Here is a 21,354-nt window from a genome sequence, read left to right on the forward strand (position 1 = left end):
GGATAAAAATAACTAAATAATATCTGAAACTTCAGTCAAATGATAAACCTCACACATATCGTTTGTTTTTTCAGCCTTGGTCCAAACCAAGACGTTTTTTTATATAAAGGTTTTGCACTCCTCTTTCATATTTTACCCGTTCCACAGTTGTCCTATGCATACTTATACCGGAAACCGGAAATGTCAAAATTATCAACTTTGAAAATATTGGATTCTCGAGGATAAAAATGCGATTTTCGGATTCCTTTGGGTCGATTCATATTTGAAAAGTGTTCACCAAATTCAATTCGGATGAATAGGTCACGAGTAATCAGCTTTTATTCAAAATCTAGCAACTTCGATTTAAATGGCGATAATTCATAATCGAGTATCGAATCTTTGTCGTAATAATGCTTGTTAGATGTTATGGCACTTTATGCATATATAAATGATTGGTCTTGTGGCGCGATACTTTGAAACAAATCAGACGTTCATTAAAGGGATGGTGAAGTGGAAAATAAAGTAATTTTTTATTGATTCTTCTATGAGACCAATCTGCATAGTGAAACCTCCAGGAAATAACGCCGAACGATTTTTAAACGACAATTAGTTTGAAATTTCATGGATAATTTTAAATAGGGATCTCCGACCAATCGCGTTGCGCCCCGCCTTTTTATCAACTATTTTCTCTTGTTACGCTCCGTGTTGAATCAATTTATCGCGAGATTTGAAAAAAAAATGCACGATGTGACAATTGTGGCGCGAGACATGGAGCGTGCCACGAAAATTTTGTTAACAAAAAGGCACGGCGTTACGCGATTGGTCGGAGGTCCTTATTTAAAATTATTCTTAAAATCTTAGCCTAATTTGAATATTAAAATCAATGGGAGGTATTTCCTAAATTTTTCATTATACAGACTGGTCTTATAATTAGTAGAAGAATCGATAAATAAAACACTTTAATTTCCACTTCACGCTCCCTTTAAGAGAAAACTCGCGTCTTTTGAAGAGGAGAAGCGGTTTGAAAATATTGTTATTTGGGCCATGATATCATAATATTTAGAACTCATATTAATTACGTCTGGGTCTTCAGCCCGACTCATTGCAGCCTAGTGAAAATCTCATTCATGGGGCGTATGCGCTGCACGAGATGCCTTCAATCAGAAAAATTCGACTGTTCCATACATGGAACAACTTCAGAGGAGGTGGGTTCTATGCTAGGAACATCCGCTACGCTATGAAGCTTCGCTAAACGGAGCCTGGGGTTGCCCATAGCCTCCCGCGTTTAGAGCAAATGTGAGGCCATTGAAAGATCTTTATTTTAGAAACAGGAATAGGGAACATAGTAATGTGGGCGCGAGTCAAAGTCCCGGACCCCCTTGCTCGGGACGGTGGGATAGGAAAGAAGAGGCTGGTCATAGCGACAAAGGTAAAAAGGAATTACGTATTTTTCGCCGTCCCAGTAAGCAACGTCATAAAAACCTAGTTTAAGTGAGCCAATCTGAAATTTTAAACTTTTTGCTACGTGTTGGAGGGAGGGGCTCTATACTGGGCTCTGAGTCGGACTGAATTATACGCTAACCGTTCTCTATTCCTATCTCTAAAATTAAGTCTATCTCTGTTGAGGCTTAATAATAAAGCCAACCGCAACCAAAGCATGGGCAAAGGCGTATTTCACATCTGACGTTCAAATGGAAAAGCCTAAAAATTAAATGAAAAAAAATTAATGCCGGTAAGAATGATCACAACCGAAAATAACAGCTAACAGCTAAAACGAACCCGAACGGTAAACACTTGAAGTTGGTCTCTCTGTGCTGCTGGTCTGCTACTCCTTTCGTTTATTTTCTATGGCAAAAATACTAACTTTGGGAGGTGTTGGGTATATTAGGCCATTTTGTGTTATAAGACTTTTATTGTGTAGGAAAGAAAACGACCCTGTTTAAAGAAACTTTGGATAATTTTTAGTATTTAGTTAAAAGTTGAAATTTATTTATAAAATTTGGACGAAAATTTTTAAATAACAAGACTTCCTCTGAGTTTCAAATCGAAGAATGTTGGTGTGCTTTATTGAACAATTTTTTACAATAAAGACAGTCACTTTCAGTTTCAATTGTTGCTTTTGTTGGACATCCCCTAGCAGTTAAAGGAAGGATGAAGAAGAAAATAGAGTGATTTTTTGATCGATTTTTCTTATTATAAGACCATTATATGCACAGTGAAACATCCAGGAAATACAGTCTCCGAATGATTTTAAATTTCAAATTAGGTTCAGATTTTAAAGATAATTTCAAATAAGCACCTCTGACTAATAGCTTAACGCCCTGCCTTCTTGTTAACAAAATTTCCGTTGCACGCTCTCGTGCCACGATAGTCACATCGCAAGCAACTTTTATTAAATCTCGCGATAAATTTCATTCGGCGTGGAGTGTGCCACGAGAATTTTGTCAATAGGAAGGCAGGGCGTTACGCGATGGGTCGGAGGTCATTATTTCAAATTTTCCGTAAAATCTGAACCTAATTTGAATCATTCGGATATATTTCCTGGATGTTTCACTATGCAGAATGCTCTTATAATTAGTAGAAGAATCTATAAAAATTATTTGATTTCTCATTTCACCCTCCCATTAAACACATTCTTAATCGTATTCTAAAAGACAGACATAAACTCTAATGAAATTAGAAGGTAAAGCATTGTAATATTAAAAATAGAGATCCGCCCTGTTCGCTGGTATTTTTTTCTCCGTATGAGTAACCAGCCCACGTCGTGACCGGTATTAATATTAATAACTAACTTAAAACATTGTTTTAGTGTATGGTTTCAGGCTCAGCAGGACAAATGCCCAGCCCATACGTCCCGACTCGTTGCAAGATTTCTGGAGAACGAAGGAATTGACGCTTTGGATTAACCCGCTCTCTCGCCCGACTTGAATCCGATTTAGCGTTTATGTCTGTCATTTTATAAAAGATTAAAAATGTGTTTAAGGGCTAAGGGAGGTTAAGTAAAATATTAAGCTACAATTGAAATTGAAAGTGACAGTCTTGTTGTTAATAAATAGTTCAAGAACGCAGACGGTATTTCCTGGATGTTTCACTATGCAAAATAACTTATAATTAGAAGAAGAATCGATAAAAAAATTACTTTATTGTCCTCTTCATCCTCCCTTTAAGGGCTAGGGGATGTCCAATAAAATATCAAGCATAATTCAAGCTGAAAGTGACTGTCCTGTTTGTATAAAATAGTTCAATAAAGCACACGAGCATTCTTTAATTTGAAACTCGAAGGAAGTCTTGTTATTTGAAAATTTTCGTCCAAATTTTATATTTTTCAACTTTTAACTAGTTATCAATAATGATATTAATAGTTATCCAAAGTTTCTTTAAACAGGGTCGTTTTCTTTCCTACACAATAAAAGTCTTATAACACAAAATGGCCTAATATCCCAATACCACCCAAAGTTATCATTTTGCCATAGAAAATAAACGAAAGGAGTAGCAGACCAGCAGCGCAGAGAGACCAACTTCAAGTGTTTACCGTTCGTTTTAGCTGTTAGCTGTTATTTTCAGTTGTGATCATTGTTACCGGCATTCATTTTTTTTTCATTTAATTTTTAGGCTTTTCCATCGGTAGCTTTGAACGTCAGTTGTGAAACACGCCTTTGCCCATTTTTGGTTGCGGTCGGCTTTATTATTAAGCCTCAACAGAGATAGATTTAATTTTAGAGGTAGGAATAGAGAACGGTTAGCGTTTAATTCAGTCCGACTCAGAGCCCTGTATAGAGCCCCTCCCTCCAACAGGTAATAAAAAGTTTAAAATTTCAGATTGGCTCACTTAAACTAGGTTTTTATGACGTTGCTGACGGGATCGGCAAGAATTACGTTATTCCTTTTTACCTTTGTCGCTTTGACACGCCTCTTCTTTCATACCCCTCCTTTCCGTGGAAGGAGGTCCGGTAATTTGACGCGCTCTTAGATTACTCTATTCTCTATTCCCACTTCTAAAATTAAATCTATCCCTGGCCTCACATTTGCGATAAACGCGGGAGGCTATAGCCAGCCTCAGGCTCCGTTTAAAGAAGCTCAATCGCGTAGCGAACATTCCTAGCATAGAAGCCCTCTTCTCTGAAGTTGTTTCATGTATGGAATAGTCGAATTTGTCTATTTGAAGGGATCTCGTGCAGCGCATATGCCATTATGAATGAGATTTTGAATGGGCTGAAGAGACAATCGTAATTAATGTGAGTTCTAAATATTATGATATCATGGCCCAAATAACAATATTATCAAACCGCTTCTCCTCTTCAAAAGACGCGAGTTTTCTCTTAAAGGGAGTGGGAAGTGGAAAATATAGTGATTTTTTTATTGATTCTTCTACTAATCATGAGACCAGTATGCATAATGAAAAATTCAGGAAATACCATGTCTCGCGCCTAGGGCTGTGCGAATAGTACTTTTTAAGGTATTTGTCGAATACCAAATAGCAGTGTTTTTGGGAGCCATCTCTCGGCTCGGAATAGGAAAATGACCAAATAATTTGACCAAATAGTGTGAAGTTCAAAAATTCGACCAAATTAAAATTTCTATAAAACTATTCTACCAAATTTCAAATTTATAAATAATGGGACACGGAAAGGTACTTTTGAACGGCTGAAAACTTATTTTTGAACGAATCAAAGGTTTTATTTTAATCAAAATTAGGTTGGTTGTCAATATATCCCTACTCGCTTTGCAATGTATCATGACCTCTTCCATGATACTATATTTTTTAATAGGTATACTATAGTGACATATTATTAGGAAGTTCAATAGTTAGCTCCGCAGCGAGAAGTTGATAATAACCAGTACCCTTTAAGTTAAAACCTTTAATGATTTATTCTTGTCTCATGAACTTCTAAAGACTGAGTGGCTGATTCCAGCTATAGCCTCCTAGATCACGCGACTCAGTGAACGCGGGTAATACTTTTAATAACAGTAGCCACGTCAGAATTTTAAGGCTGTGTCTGCCGAGTCGCGTCATCTATGGGGCCACGGTCCAGCGGACACTATGACAGCGCCCATAGGAATAGGAGCGTAACATTTATGTTTCTATCTCTATGACAGCGCCCTCAAATTCACAAAATCAACAGAAAAATTCAAAAACTGGTTGCGAATACCAAATAATTTGGTCAATAGACTGTTAAAAACATTCATTTTCTCGTGGTTTTATCCGCTATAGAATAGTCGGTTTTTCGAAGCTCATTATTTGGTATTCTAGAATTTTGAAAATCATTATTCGATTCGTCGGTGCGAATAGTAAACGTCAGTTTTGACCAAATTATTTGGTCCGACCAAATAGTAACGAATAGTCTGCACGGCCCTACTCGCGCCACAATTGTCACATCGTGCAAATTTTTTCAAGTCTCGCGATAAATTTATTCAACACGGAGCGTGCTAAGAGAAAATGTTTGATAAAAACGCAGGGCGCTACGCGATTGGTCGGAGGTCCTTATTTAAAATTATTCCTGAAATTTCAAACTAATCGTAGTTTAAAAATCGTTCGGTGTTATTTCCTGGAGGTTTCACTATGCAGATTGGTCTCATAGAAGAATCAATAAAAAATTACTTCATTTTCCACTTCACCATCCCTTTAATGAACGTCTGATTTGTTTCAAAGTATTGCGCCACAAGACCAATCATATATATACGCATAAGTGCCAAAACATCTAACAAGCATTATTACGACAAAGATTCGATACTCGATGATGAATTATCGCCACTCCAACCAAGTTTGCCAGATTTTGAATAAAGGCTGATTACTCGTGACCTATTCATCCGAATTGAATTTGGTGAACACTTTTCAAATATGAATCGACCCCAAGGAATCCGAAAATCACATTTATATCCTCGAGAAATCAATATTTTCAAAGTTGATAATTTTGACATTTCCGGTTTCCGGTATAAGTATGCAAAGGACAACTTTGGAACGGGTAAAATATGAAAGAGAAATGCAAAACTTTTATAACGCACTTTATTCCAGAGCGCTAGTTTGAATAGTTTTTGAAATATAGTAAAATATGTTTGAAAAACGCAACGCGCAAAGACTTCTTTAACAGTCTGTACAGCAAATGAAATGAACCACGCTAAATCGTATCTCTAGTAGACACAGAGTTACGAGCCTGCAAAGTATAGTGTAATGCAATTCCTATGAAGGGGTTTCTTTCTTTACGTTTTTCTTAATTACTCGGCCCCTGTTTGTCGTAGCCCAAAGTTTTTAGTATGGTTAGATGGGGGACAAATAGGCCTATAACATACTCAAAGGACATCCCTCTATCTCTAGTAGAATCAGAGTTACGAGCCTCGAAAGTTCAGTGTACCGCTTTTCCGATGGATCGAGGTAAGTTTGTTTTCGTTTTGCTTAATTACTCGGCCCCTGTTTGTCGCATCCCTATGTTCTTGGTATGGCTGGATGGTGGACAAATTGCACTAAAATATACTCAAAGGACATCCCCTATCTCTAGTAGAAACAGAGTTTAGTTACGAGCCTGCAAAGTTTATTTTCAAAAATCAAAAGTAACCTTCTAACAATAAGTGAGACAAAAAATAAGTTGACGACGATATTGAGGTAGCCTCAAGTTTAAAGTACGCTTGTATGGGTAACAAAGAGGACTATAACATATCCAAAGGAGATCCCCGTATCTCTAGTAGAACGAGAGTTATGAGCCTACAAAGTTCAGTGTTTAAATCATAAGTAACATAATAACAATAAGTGAGACGATACCATACGTTGGCGAACATTTTGCTTAATATCTCGGCCCCTGTTTGTCGTAGCCCTATGTTCTTAGTATGGTTCGATGGGGGACAAATTGCACTATAATATACTCAAAGGACATCCCACTATGTCTAGTAGAACCAGAGTTACAAGCCTCTAAAGTTGGGTGTGACGCTATTTCTATGGCATGTTTTTGAACATTTCGCTAAATTATTCGGCCCCTGTTTGACGCTGCCCCAAACCTTTGGTATAGTAAGATGTAGAACAAATTGGAATATAACATACTCAAAGGACATCCCCCTATCTCTAGTAGAACCAGAGTTATAGGCCTCCAAAGTTTATTGCTAAAAGGTAACATAATAACAATAAGTGAGACAAAAAATAAGTTGAAGATATCGACGTAGCCTCAAGTTTAAAGTACGCTTGTATGGGTAGCAAAGAGGACTATAACATATCCAAAGGAGATCCCCGTATCTCTGATAGAACGAGAGTTATGAGCTTTAAATACGCTTTCCAAGAAATCGGCTTCGTTACAGGCGTCAATCAAATTAACCTTAATCTCGAGGGTTACCGCAATCTAACCGGGTGAATACTTTGAACATACCAATCTTATTTCTTTCCCAATATTTCCAAGAGCCGGAAGAGGATCTTTTCTCAACAAGGGTCCCGACCAACTTGTTTTACGTCCATCCGAAGTCAGAACATTGCCTTTAACTCATACCATAGAACTAATGTATTTCCTTTCGCAATTCTTTCACATTACGATTTCTAAGGTGGTTATGGATCTTGCCTTAATCGGTTTTTCGTGTGTCCGGGGCCAAGCACACACACACACACAAAACACCATCGCAAAGCTAGGTGTGATTTCATAAACAACACCTAGCAAAAACTTTGGAATTTACGCAGTGCAAGAACTCGAGTTGGGCGTTTTACCGAATCCTTTCTCTTTCAAACGCTTCTTAAAAATTTATAAGATGCGATAAGTGAACTGCAACTTTCTGTGCGTGATCCGTTCAACACTGTTGAGGGTAACTCATCGAGGAGATGATCACTAAAACTTTCTGTTCTTCTATTAAGGATCACTATGAGGTTACGGGAAATCATTTTAGCACTGTTAAAGGCGTCGAGTGAAGATTTTCTTTCATCGGTAATTTTGAAAGCGATAGGGAGTCATTGGTGAATTAAAATGGATTGGGGTCAAGGGTAACTTATCCTTATTAACAAAGATGGTACAATGTTCTCGATAGATGGAGCCTTACAAAACGATGGGGTTCTAATCTGACCGGGGCCATCTTGTTTAAAGGATTTTTAACGGTAATAAAAGCATGAAAACCTTTAGGTTTGGGTTGCTCGTTGCTATTGTAGCATTAGTATTGAATAGCGGACAAGAAATCATGTCGATTAATTTAATCATTTAATGTTGATAAAGGATGGATCAAGGAGTGTAGTTTCGAGTGTCTCCGCAATTAGCTACTTACAATTAATTTGGGAAAACAAAGCTATTGATGTTTATTTTGTGTGCTCAAACTTCTCCAGAATTCCTCCTCATTTGTTCTTGGAAAGTAAATTGAACCTTATTTTGGGAGGGGCTTGGGGGGCAGCATTAACTATTAATTGGCATTAACTTAAACGTGCCAAATTCATATCCTGGCTAATCTAATGTAAAAGGTATGAGTCTTTCAAGTTGTTTGTTGTTTTCGTTGACTACCTGTCTTATCTTCAAAATTGATAAACGGAATTAAACTCAAAAATATTTCGTATCTGGTTAACTCTTGGGAAGAGTGGCACTCTTCACTTTGGGAAGGTGAAGGGTTTCGAACGATAACACCAGGAAGCCGCGTTGACACTGACAACTGAACACCAGAAGTAAGATGAGACTAGAAGTAAAGATCATTGGTAGTAGATCCTGGCACTAGTGAACAAATTTGAGGATTTTATTCGCCGCTTCCATCGCGCCTACACTAGAGATAAGAAAATTGGTTGAGTTCCAGAAAAGGTTCCCACCCCTTCCCCTCATCTTAAAGCCGCGGAAGACGGACGAAGCGGGTGCTTGAATGTAGTTCGGCATACCGCCACGAGCGTCTCACGTTTTGGAGGAAAAATTCTGAAACCGTTACCAGAGGGACAACCGTTGGTGCCTTATCAAGAATATTCACTTTCGCCAAGTGAAGAATTTGGTTAGCTCAGTACTTCTAGTCTCATCTTACTTCTGCTGAAACCCATGACGAGGCCGTAACCATCGCTTTGAAGGGAGGTTTGAAAACGATCAGTTCCAAGTGTGAACTTACCACGAAGAACAATGAGTCAGGTGCTTCTCTAATCTCCGATAAAAAAAACTTATCAAGGTAGATTTATTACTAAGAGAGGGAAAGATAGGTTAATCAATTCGGGGCAAATTATGCGGATTCGAGATAGAAATGGCGTGACTTAATCTAACAAACATCACGTGATCCATGAAACACTTGAGGAAGATAAAAGGGGTCACCTTGGTTTCTTCGGATATTACAATGGTGTGTCGCAATTTCGACGTTTAAAAAGCGTTGCTCGGGGAGAGGCGAGCGTCAGAACGGTGCTCATCGAGGTGCGATTAGGAACCAGGTCCAACAAGTCAGAGACATTAAAATGGTAAGTGATGCAGTTTCGAGTTCTTAAGTAAATTGCGCGACTCCCAAAATATTCCGATTGTACGTGAAAAATAGGATATTTGTTTTGTAGAACTTCAGATCTAATAATAATGAGGTTTTATAGGATAATTTGGGAATAATGGAACATTGGTTTCGTTTCTGTTTTATAGAATTTCACGAGAATGCCAATTTCCGCACAATTTTAGAGAATCATAGCTCAATTCCGCACATTTTTATGGCCCACTCGCGCACAGTTTTTTCAAAGAAATTTTAGTTCACCCTTTTTTACCATAACCCATTTCCGCAAAAGATTTAGGCTTACAGGGTTCGTACAAAATTTTTGGAATGAAACTCCCTGACTTTTCCGGGTTTTAATTGACTAATTTCCACAAATTTCCCTGACCATTTGCAATAACGTGAATGGCGAACATATATGAAAACCAATCTAAATTCACTCGAATTATTTTCGCCCGAGTTGTTATTGTTATAAAAATAAGCCAACTATTTCGTTTCAATTTAACTTTAACTAAATAAAATCACAAATACCCGGAGCGAGTTCCGCCAATTTCGGTCTCTGCTCAAATCTCAGACAACACATTTTCTGGTCACCCTTATTCGGACTTTAAATTTCCCTCCAATACATTTTTCCCTGACATTTCCCTGACCTTTTAGGCCCATTTTCAATTTCCCTGACTTTTCCAGGATTTCCAGGTCGTGTACGAACCCTGGCTTAGCTTTGGTTTGGATAGGGTGTTGTTAGGTAAGGCTATTCAGCAATAGAGGCTTGATCTTTATTAAACTTGTGATTTGACCATTGCAATATCACCATCGAAAAGTGTATTGAAAGACGAAAGCATTAAACAAGTGTTTTTATGTTAAATAATAAAATTAAAAGATGCATTTTATTTATTAATTCCGTTTGTAAAAACTGCATTAAAAATAAATGCATCGTTAAATAGCATCGAACATTTTACGATCATAAAACTCACATATTGGCTATATTCGGGCCAATGGGATTCGGTCCAATGGGCCAGCGGTTTAAGTTTCAGGGTGTTAAAATGTAATCAACAAGAAATTAAACATGTTTTACTTGCAATCAGTGCTGAAATGAGTTTTGCAAATTGTGCTGAAAGGGGTTTATGGGTTATTAAGGTGTCAAAAATAGAACTCCGAATTTCAGATGAGAAAATAATAGGAGTAAATTCTCCGCATACTGTAGGACTATTGTTGTAGAAGATCTATCAAACTTTCGTGGGGAAAGTAACGTGGGAAACTGGTAATTGAAAATGCAATTTGATAGCTTCTGTTCAAGGGACAATTCTCAGTTAAAGGCTAAACTTTGCCACTTTAGCCCTTAGCACATTCAAAATACATAGTTTTGTTCGATAAATATCATCAGAAGTGCGATGAGACCTGAAGTACTGAGCTAACCAAACTCTTCACTCGGCGAAAGTGAATATTCTTGTTAACACACCAACTGTTGTCCCTCTGGTAGCGGTTTTCCCTCCAAAACGTGAGACGCTCGTGGCGGTAGACGGGGGCTGAACTAGATTCAAGCACCCGCTTCGTCCGTGTTCCGCGGCATTAGGTTGAGGGGAAGGGGGTAGGAAATGTTTTTGTAACTCGACCAATTTCTTTCTCTGTAGTGTAGGCGCAATGAAAGCGGTGGCATCTAAGACCATTAAACACAGATGGACTAGAATGATAAGCTAAAACCCCTATCTTCAAACTTCAGCGCCTATCGTCGCCCCTAGCGGGAGACTCCCGAAACTTTTCGATGTGACCTTTATTATGTCGTCTGCTCTGTAGAATTTTCATGTTTGTACGGTCTAGGCACGGTTAGGTTTTCCCTCCCCGCTTTTTCGCCTTTTATTTTCATTTTCTTAAAAGTAATTTAAAGGATTAATTTGGGTATTTAAGATGCCAAGCAAAAGGTGCGTATTCGGAGTTTGTAAAAAATGATCAACGTTATTCTGATATGAAAGGCATTACTTTCTACACAATACCAAACCCCAAATATCAACTTTCTAAAAGTGAACTATGGGTTAAGGCTTGTATAGTAATTCTTATACCTATTTAAATACGAAATATAATTGAAAGTTACTTATATTCAACTAAACATTTTCTCTAACTTAGGTTGTGTTCTAACCTAACATAGACTTTCGAGCTTTAACGGGCCTAATGTCGTCTGCTAATTCACGTGCCTGTTTGCTTGATTCGAAATAGTTTCAATATTGGTCGCGGCGTGGCGCTAGCGAGGCGCTAGAGAGACGCTTCCCACAAGGAACCACCCGCCCTATCTCCATTCCAGTCCATCTGTGTTTAATGGTCTTAGGTGGCATAAAATCTGCTCAAATTTGTTCACTAGTGCCAGGATCTATTACCACCAATGCTAGAGCCCTTCACTTCTAGTCTCATCTCACTTCTGATATCATTTATTCAAGGTTAATTATAGGATAATTTGTTAAAATTAATTAAAATATATATTTTCCATGTTTTTCTATATTTTATCCTTCATATTATTGGTTTGGTTTGGCTAGGTTATATTTTTCGATATTTTATGGTATTTGGTGGCTATGAAGAAGGAACAGGTGACCGGGTTTTTATGCTCATGAAAATATTGATTTAAGTTAGTTTCCGCCGCGACGTAAATGTAATTAATTATCATATAATTCACCTCCAAGCAAAGATATTTATTGGAAAAACTGTATTTTGAATGTGCTAAGAGCTAAACCGTAAAGTTTTTCACAATTAAATCGTAATATTTTAAATGCGTTTATTACTTAGTATTCGATGCCTTAGAAAGGTGGTAAGTCTACGAGAAATAAGCCTTAGGTTTAAGCCTAATCCAAGGCTTAATTTCGTTGCTAAGCCTAGTTTGAAACTTTGAATTGAAGCGCGCGACGGGGTTAGATCTTGACCTCTTACGTCATTTTGACGAGGAATTGAAAAGAAATAGTTTCCGCGCATTGCGATTATCACAATCGATTAGTGGGTGAACCTCAGTTTTAAGTTGTTTCAAAAAATTCGAATCTCGGTGAAATGTGAACCGATTTTAAAGAAACCAGAAGTTTATGACTTCTTATCCTGGGAAGTATTGGACTCTAACCATATCCGGAACCATCTCTGTAAGCCAACTTCTTATTAGGTCCGATCACCGCGCCACCTACGGCGTTTCCCTCATTTTGAGCTGGCAGGTTGATTTGCGCGCCAGTAGCGGGAAAGAAACGAAACTTTAAGGTGTGTCCTGTGGTTTGAGGTAACGAATCAGAAACGGTGACAAGAACAGCTGTTTGCTAGAAATTCCGTTCAAACTAGCGTGGGGTCCAAGGCCCAAGGGATTGTAATGGATTTTCAGAGAGTTCTAGACAGACGACTTTTCAACCATTGGCGCTGAAGAAGTTTTGAACACGCCCCACAGTTTGAGAGCCACAGCCTCTCGGGGTGGGATTTTTTTCAGTAGATTAGATAGTTTTTCAGGTGGGGAGGAAACTTTTGACCCTCTTTTACGATTGCCATAGGCCATTTTGACTAGCAGGGATGGTTACTATATAAAGCCTTAGTGTGCAATACTTCCCAGGATTAGAAGTCATTAACTTCTGACGAAACTTGTCTTATTTTAAAGACCCCCTAGTCACCTACAATTAAATTGTACTTGAAAAGCGCCACGACCATTGGTACCGATTCTTTGACTCAAGTGCTTAAATTGGAAATTTTCAGGATTTGGGAGCTGGTTGATGGGGGAGTGGCACTCGTCATTCGGGAACGTCGAAGAGCAGCGAATGAAGACACGAGCTTAGAGTAGGTGGTCCGCTCCACGGAACGGCGGAGTGAAACGCCCCTCGAAATCTCCCAAAAAGAAACAAAGTCTTTCGAGGTTACCTCATCAAATTTTTAAAGTTCTTTCTTGAATTATGGTTTTGCATTTTATTAATTGCGCCCATTTCAATCTTTTTCAAATTGCAGGTGGTCGTTCCTTCTGGGCGGGGTCAAGGAAGACGCCCGAACTCATTCAAAGTGCAACAATCGAGAGACGGACGTCGAAATGCTAAAGTTCATTTTCAAATAGTTTCTGATCTTAAATCTCAATCAACGACAACGAAATTCAAAAGGTAGAACTTGATCATGGAAAAGTTCAGTTCAGTTCGGGAAACAACATGTTCAGGGTTAGCAATAAATTCCCAGATTCCCCAAATGATTCCTTCAATTTTATTTCCCTAATTATTCTGTAGCTCAAAAGCTATTTGTCAATGTCAATAGGGATAATTCTTAAGAATGTTACTGAGTTACAAACAAGTCAACTCTTCATTTGAACAATTATCTTTTAAACACAAATTTATCGCGCAATTTTGCAATTCTCGTAAACCCAAGAACTGTTGTTTTCCGCTGAAATCAAATTGCCTTCCCTGGCTAAAATATTTTTAATTTCGAGGCATTTTTTGGAGGTCAATTACAAAACTCAATGTATATTCCAGGATTTCAATGACCCGCGGCCATCTTTAATACGCGCACCATGAAACAACGGAGTCTTCGGCCTCTCTAAACTGCGTCAAAGACATTTTCCAGGTAATTTCACGACCGAGACAATTTCAGTTCGAGCAAACTACGTCGAATCGAGTAATTGCTGATGTTGAAGGTTCCAAATCACTGATTCATCTGTCTTACAGCGGACGTCCATTTCTCGAGTTGGGAGAACACGAATTCGAGGCCAATGGAGACATTTTCAACGAAAAACACCGACACGCCGCTGAAAGTCCCCACCCTGATGGGCCATTTCAATCCAAGTGAGTGCAGTTTAGAACGACATAGCTATCAGTTGAACAATTTTAGATGAAATATGCTAGAGCTCTTCGATATTTGGTTTTGAAGGCGTTTCTTAAATTATTTTAGACTCGAAATGAAATGAGTGTCAACCGACAACGATGAACAAGATGGAGCTCCCGAACACTATTACTTCCCTGTCCCTGACGTCACTACCCATTAGTGTACTTCCCCGTGTAAATACACGAATGTGTTGCGAGGAACAATGTCCCGAATTACGCAGTCCTTAATATCAAGGTCCACAATCGCCCTCTCGAAATGAAACAAGAACTTTCTTAGGAATTAAACAATTGGAAACTGATGGCGGCGTTCAGAAGAATAGAGCATTCACAGAACTTACACGAAGCTTCGCGGGATGGTGACGTAAATACAGTGAAGACATTATTGGCGAGAGGAGAAGACCCCGACAACCGGGAGGAGGAAAATGGGGGCACGGCGTTACACGTCGCTGCCCTAAATGGACATGTAGAAATCGTCAAAGTACTTCTTGGAAAAGGATCTCAAATTGACGCGATCGACAATGAAGGCAGAACACCCTTATACTTGGCATCAAGGGAAGGCAAATTGAATGTTGTCAGACACTTGCTGGAAAATGGGGCGCAAGTCAACCAGGAGCGAAAAGATGGCACCACACCCTTGTCCACCGCTTCCCAGAATGGTCACTTGGATGTAGTGACTCACTTGATCCAAAATAGGGCGCAAGTCAATCAGGCCGATAAAGATGGTTTCATACCCTTGTACGTCGCTTCTCAGGAAGGTCACTTGGACGTCGTTACCCACTTGATCCAAAATGGGGCGCAAGTCAATCAGGCCAATAATGATGGTTTCATACCCTTGTACGTCGCTTCTCAGGAAGGTCACTTGGACGTCGTTAGCCACTTGATCCAAAATGGGGCGCAAGTCAATCAGGCACTGAAAGATGGCACCACACCCTTGTACATCGCTTCCCAGAATGGTCATTTGAATGTCGTCACTCACTTGATCCAAAATGGGGCGCAAGTCAATCAGGCACAGGTGGATGGCTGGACACCCTTGATCACCGCTTCCCAGAATGGTCATTTGAACGTCGTCACTCACTTGATCCAAAATGGGGCGCAAGTCAATCAGGCCAATAATAATGGCGCCACACCCTTGTACATCGCTTCCCAGAATGGTCATTTGGACGTCGTCACCCACTTGATCCGAAATGGGGCGCAAGTCAATCAGGCCAATATTAATGGCACCACACCCTTGTTAATCGCTTCCCATAATGGTCACTTGGATGTAGTCACTCACTTGATCCAAAATGGGGCGCATGTCAATGAGGCCAATAATGATGGCTGCACACCCTTGTACGTCGCTTCCTATAAGGGCCACTTGGACGTCGTCAAATTGTTGCTGGAACACGGTGCCGACATCCACTTGACTGACAACTTTGGCCGCACCGCTTTGTCCTGGGCAAAAGATTCCGTTAAAAAAGAAATTGAAAAATTATTTGATGAACACGAAAAAAGAAAGGCGAAAGAAAATGAAATTTCGAATGAAGGAGCGAAGAGCGGGGCGGCGGAATCGAGATCCGGTCAAACAGAAAAGTCAAGTGGCTCTGAACGGGAGAAAGAGATTTGGAAACTTCGAGCGAGTGTATCGAGCTTGAACGAACAAGTGACCAAACTGGAAGGCCAACTGTCAAGGGTCAAGAGTGAGAAAGAGGAGTCGGACAAAGAGAAAGCGGCAGAGATTGACGAATTGAAGCGAGAACGATTGGAACTAACGAGCCGACTGAACAGATCTCTGACCAACACCGCGGGCTCCTCGAGCGACGACATCAAGATCCAAGAACAACTTACGGTCGAACTGACAGAGTCCTTAAGTAAGAGGAATCAACTCATCGCGTCTCTCTTGGCCGAAAAAGACAGCTACGATCGCAAAAAGGAGGCCGAAATAAAGGAACTGAGAAATCGGCTGGAAACGAAAATCTCCGAGAGGGACGCCGAAATAGCTTGTCTGAAGGCCATCATTCGGCAACTCGAGAACCAGGTCGAAGAATTGACCAGTCGCAACACGGAGCTGACCGATCGCAACGCGGAGCTGAGTGATGAAAACAAGAAACTGGTCATTGAGATTGAAAGCCTACGTAAACTGATTAGTCAATTGAACACTGAAATAATCACCACTAACTTCTACGGGACGGTGAACGTATCCGTGGAAGGCGGACAAGGGAATAACATCAACTTCTAAATGGTGAGTTTAGATCAAACTACGCAATCCATTGATAAAAAAAATAATTTATGGCGCAACTGCAAATAGAGACAAACTTTGCCAACGTCTACGCGCCAGTATAAGTAATCAACCACAACTATGCAGCCGACGCCGGACAAGCCAACATCAACATCTCATCGAACAAGCGTTGAGTTTCATCTAAATGGTGAGTTGAGTCGCGATCAAACTGTGCGATATTTCCTTGTTTCACACAACTAAAGTCGTAACCAAAATTAACAAATACTGAATGGTGTTTGCAATGCACCCAAAAATAAGGTATATTTTAAAAATAAGGCACCAAGCGCAACGTTGTTCGTCGAGCCTTTTATGTGAGGGAAGACAAACAATTGGAACTTATCCTATTGACGCGTTCTTCCCTTTCTTTTTTTAGGATCAGCGTCGCTAATGATATCTGTTGCGGAGAAGAAAGAACGTGTATGCGTGGCACCATTCCAGACGTGAAACGCCACAAGTTTGACAACTTCAAGTCATCGTAGCGTCAGACGTCCAGACGGATGAGGTCGAGATATATCAATTACAAATGAAGGAAAATGAACCTTAAGAGTTTGAGCGAGTGAAAGACCACGGGAAAGAACTACGCTTCCCATTTTGACCCCCTTCCTAAGAGAAGCAAAGTGACCGCACCAACTCAGGAAGCCTGACCTCGGGGAAGGGGAAACCTCTTATAACCCACCAACCTTAATCCTAAACCAAACCAACCTTACCCCTCATCTAACCTAACCTCATAATTATACCTAAACCCAATATTTACCTTAATCCAAACCTAACCCCCTCCCTCTTCTACTGAGGAGATAGGCTCTGTTTGGTGAACAAGGACATTGTGGTCAAGGGAAAATGGACAGACGACCATTATTAAATCTTTTTAGATTTAAGTGGACAGTTCATTCTCCCTTTGAGAATTTTCTCGCAGTTCTTTCTCGTGGTTCCTTTCACTTTCCCTTCATCTGGAATTGTTATCGGCCAATTCGACCACTGTCCCGACAACTGGACACCACCTTCTTCCCCCGACTAAACGGTGTCCTTAAAAGAGTCTTCCCTCTTCTACACTTTAACCACGAACGAACTTTGACCTCCCTCATCATTGGACTGCCTTCCAGTGAGTCACCAACTTCCGTTATCCATTTCCTCTGTTCGGGATTTAACAATTTGACGCCATTACCAATTTATTAGCCTTCATTTATTTCGAACAATTTCAAGAATTAGTGACGAGATTCACGAACAATTAAAACCATTTACGGATTTTAAAATATTTAAATGAGTTTTCAACATTTTATTAATTTGTGTCGCGAGTCTTGGTGAACTTTTTCAAGAACTTCCCGTTTAAGGTTTCGCGATAATTCCGGACCAAATAACTCAATCATTTCGAATTAACTTTTTCGCCAAATATTTCAACTTTGTAAATAATTCATTAACCTTTTTTAATTCGCAAATGCAACGAAGAATTAATTTTCCGTTCATTCTAAATAATGTCCAGCGAACTTAATGGGCATTTTCAAGAACGAAAGAATCAGATTATTTGCGAAATTTATTCGTCTTTTTCTCATGAATTTAAGAGTTTTTTCTATGAAAATTAAAATATATATTTTTTGTAACGATTAAATTTGATTGAAAGATTTAGGAGAGCAAAAATCGAAACTTTAAATTTTGTTTCAAATAAGAATTGATCAAACCTAACTAGGCGTAGTTTCTCAATGTTTAATATTTTCAATTATTTGAAACCTTTTAATGATTTTTATAAAATTGAGCGCTATTATCCAGAGACCAGGCTTTCCAAAATTGAAAAATTTATCGGGCCGGTCGGGTCTGGCTTTTCAACGCTAAAGCAAATAGGAATGCAACTCATTGATGATATGTAAAAAAAATAGCAAGGTGGCTGGTCAATTCTTGCAATCGGTCGGGCCGGGTCGCGCTTGGTCAATGCATGTAACGGGCCGGGTCGGAAAACAAACTATATACTCGGGTTGCGGACTTTTTCAAAATGCTAAATCCCGGGCCGGGCTCGCCCGTGCAGATCTCTGCTACTATCCCTTTAGTTTCCTGGGATTTTCCAAAATATTCCAGGACTTTTTGAATTATCGTAGAATTAATTATTTCCAATGTTATTTTTAAGTTTAATTTTTGGTGAAATTATAATTTTAATTCTGTCAATTTTAAACCCAAGGTCCTTGCGCCTAACCTAATCTTAACTTGGCATGGGACGGACCTATTCTACCAATTAATAAAAAAAGTGTCTTTGGTAACAAAGCCTTGAAAATTAAAAGATAAGTGGTCAAAATCATTTGGGTGAAGTAACAGATATTATAATTTTCAGTTTTAAAGGCAACATAAATTACTTGAAAGAATTAGGCCTACTTATCATGTTTCTTTTTCCACCAAAATAGTTCGTTTAAAGGCCGACTTCCAGCATCGAAAAGGCTTCTAGCGAACTGAAAACCGAGAATCGAGTCCAACAATGGAGCGACCGTGCCGAAGCCTCGCTGGGTCAAAATATGGAAGGGTTCTGGCTAACTGACAGCCGTGTAATGTGGAGGTTCTAGCGAACTGAAGATGAACAATAGTAATCCTTTTCAATTTATTTCCTCTCGAATTTTTGCTTTCCCCCTGAAGGAAATTCTCTATCGCGTATCTTCAGTTCGCTAGAACCAACCACATTGCACGGCTCTCAGTTAGCGAGAACCCTTCCATTTTAACCCCAGCGGGGATTCGAAAATCGGCACGGTCCCTACTCCATTGTTAGTCTCGATGCTCGATTTTCAGTTCGCTAGAACCCTTTTCGATGCTGGAAGTCGGCCTTTAACGAAACTATTTTCAACCTAATTAATTTTGAAGCATTTTTTCTATGAACATGGGCTCTTCCCGGATAGTGGTGAACCATGGGGGTTAGGTTAAGATAATAGTGCCATTCGAAAAAAACCATTTACTTTAAAAACATTATTTTTTAGTTTTTCATAAAATATTTCATTGGTTTCAAGCTATTTTGAGGGAGCTGAACAGAACACGAATATGGACAAGTGCCCTCTACACTGCAGTTGTTCCATTTTCCTTTCTTAAGGGTCACGTCCCTCACTCTGATAGCGAAACCAAGGATGATGGTGGGGGTTGGAAGGAATGCGAAATCTGAGAGAAATCGGCCCGCGCGCTAACTGTGGAACGGCTCAGGTTGGGTGGGACACCAGAAATAGGGGGGGGGGGAATAATCGGACTCAATTGTAATCGGTTCCTCCGCAGCCCTTCTTGACTAAATACAATTGAGTCCGACTATCCCTCCCCCTATTCTTGGCCTCCCACCCAACCTCGGCCGTTCCACAGTTAGCGCGCTGGCCGATTTCTCTCAGATTTCGCATCACCCTTGGCGAAACCAGCGTTCACCTTCTTGGGGTAAGCAATCGAGGGTTTAGGGCTTTGCATTGATGTAGAAGTAACGCTAATTTTAATTAAGTTAAGTGGTCCAGGAATGGACGGGCGACCGTTCTCGTACTTTGATTTCACCATCAAATTAATCTTAGCCCGCCTCGTTGCAAAATAGTGTTCCCCAAATTGAAATAAACCAAGGCTTACCCCCTTACTATCTTCCTTCATAGATCATCGCCTGTTTTCCTCTTCTATTCACGCAAATGCCAATTGCCGATTGTTGACGCAACGCGAGCACTGCGCGCTAGCTCCCACATTTTACTCTTCGTCGAAACACAAATACTAGAACAATTCGGTAGGATTGCACTTTACGTGACCCACCCAACTAACAATGGTTTCTAGTTAATTAGACTGTGGGGAGTCCGAAAAAAATAGTTAAAAAATTATTTGGCCGCCGCAAGTTGGTTAAAAAATTTTTTGAAAATTTCAAAATCCACTCACTTACCCTCATTGAAGCCGCTATCCGCTTAACGCATTCTGCACTCAATCTTGCAAAATAAGCCGGGGGGGAATGTGAAAAATTGACGTACTCGCGCCGGAAACATTTACGTACTCGCGCCGGAGATATAGCTATGGATTTTTTAAGCTTACTGAAACTGTTCATTTCTGATAAATGGACGGAAATATAATGCGAGAAAAACTGCTATGTTTTGGAAAAATCGTTGAATTTTTGGGGAATTCGATAAATGATAACGGTAAATTTTGGTAAATGCCGTCAAATTATTCTTGAATTTGATAAATCTGAAGGACAATATTTTGGAAAAGGTGTCAAATTATTCGGGAATTTGATAAATGTGAAGGACGATATCATAGAAAAAGGTGTCAAATTAATCTGAATTTGATAAATCTGGAGGACGTTATTTTGTAAAAGGTGTCAAATTATTTGGTTGTTTGATAAATGTGAAGGATGATATTTTGGAAAAGGTGTCAAATTAATCTGAATTTGATAAATCTGGAGGACGTTATTTTGGAAAAGGTGTCAAATTATTTGGGTGTTTGATAAATGTGAAGGATGATATTTTGGAAAAGGTGTCAAATTATTTGGGAATTTGATAAATGTGCATGACGATATTTTGGAAAAGGTATCAAATTAATTGGGAATTTGATAAATGTGAATGACGATATTTTGGAAAAGGTGCCAAATTATTCGGGAATTTGATAAATGTGAAGGACGATACTTTGGAAAAGGCATCAAATTATTCCCGAATTTGGTAAATGTAAAGGACGATATTTTGGAAAAGGTGTTTACATTTATTAAATTGCCGAAAAATAGGCACTCTTTCCAAAATATAGTTGCAATGACTTCCAAAATATTGATGTTGACGTTTGATAATTGACCAATAGTTTGTCGCCTTTTCCAAAATATTGCTGAAATAACTAGACGCCTTTACCAAAATATTGAAATAAATTGACGCCTTTTTCAAAATATTGAAATAAATTGACGCCTTTTTCAAAATATAATTGAAATAAATTGACGCCTTTTCCAAACTATAGTTGAAATAAATTGACGCCTTT

At 39.3% G+C, this 21,354-nt stretch overlaps 1 long non-coding RNA gene across 1 annotated transcript in view; it reads right to left on the reverse strand.

The window, feature by feature from the left end:
* LOC149629989 (uncharacterized) overlaps nt 1–20,127 on the reverse strand; it is a 36,227-nt gene extending 16,100 nt beyond the window's left edge. The window contains exon 1 of the long non-coding RNA XR_016374435.1: nt 19,987–20,127. This is a non-coding gene — a long non-coding RNA (uncharacterized LOC149629989). The remainder of the gene's footprint in view (nt 1–19,986) is intronic.
* Nucleotides 20,128–21,354: the final 1,227 nt, after the last annotated feature.

This window comes from Phalangium opilio, unplaced genomic scaffold, assembly GCF_054372755.1.
Source record: "Phalangium opilio isolate 3A_F unplaced genomic scaffold, DU_Popi_V2 ptg000105l_1, whole genome shotgun sequence".
NCBI classification, from domain to species: domain Eukaryota; kingdom Metazoa; phylum Arthropoda; class Arachnida; order Opiliones; family Phalangiidae; genus Phalangium; species Phalangium opilio.